The sequence below is a fragment of the Wasmannia auropunctata genome, unplaced genomic scaffold (assembly GCF_000956235.1).
Source record: "Wasmannia auropunctata unplaced genomic scaffold, wasmannia.A_1.0 LD336095.1, whole genome shotgun sequence".
NCBI lineage: Eukaryota > Metazoa > Arthropoda > Insecta > Hymenoptera > Formicidae > Wasmannia > Wasmannia auropunctata.
The window spans coordinates 476,752-477,398 of record NW_012026795.1 but is presented as its reverse complement, the minus strand read 5'-3'; the positions used below and the strand labels follow the sequence as shown (position 1 = coordinate 477,398).

At 35.5% G+C, this 647-nt stretch overlaps 1 protein-coding gene across 1 annotated transcript in view; it reads left to right on the top strand.

The window, feature by feature from the left end:
* LOC105462781 (macrophage erythroblast attacher) overlaps positions 1-647 on the top strand; it is an 11,457-nt gene that overhangs the window by 412 nt on the left and 10,398 nt on the right. The gene's annotated exons all lie outside the window — the stretch shown is intronic.

The following is a 647-nucleotide window of genomic DNA, read 5'->3' as shown; positions in this document are numbered from 1 at the left end:
CACGCACATACACACATGCACGAAGAATACATTTTCCTAATTAATATGTAAAAGATTGTATTTTAATAAAAAGACGTAGAACAATCATAAATCAAAGCGGAGGGCTAGCGCTACACGCCGTTCGTACGTAGCCATCGTCGTCTGCCCCACGCGCCTAGCAACGGCCAGCGGTGGGGCGGCCGTTTCTCGCCGCGCGCCTGCATTCAGCGATGGGCCGGACGGATACGCGTTTATTCGCCAATCTTTAAAAATTAATATCTCGTTAACGATTGCGAATTTTGTAAAATGGTAGAGGACTTTTCTGTTTAGTTTTATCTGCTTTACCTGCTCACGAGGTCTGGTGCGGTTATTATGGGACACCCTGTATATATATATACCTATATATAAAAGTTTACCAATTTATTAGAAATTTTAAAGTATTTGCAACATTTTAGAATTAACTAATCTAATTTTAGAATTACTTCTGAAATGTTGTAATAACTTTAAAAATTCTAAGTAATTTATAAAAAGTTATAAGCATATTTCGTTTTTACAGAAATTCTTTACAATGTAAAAATGTTTACATACATTGTAATAAGCTGAACGATACATATTTCATAATTTTCGTCAGGAGTGCTCTTTGACATTAGATAAGTCAATGCTAGAAT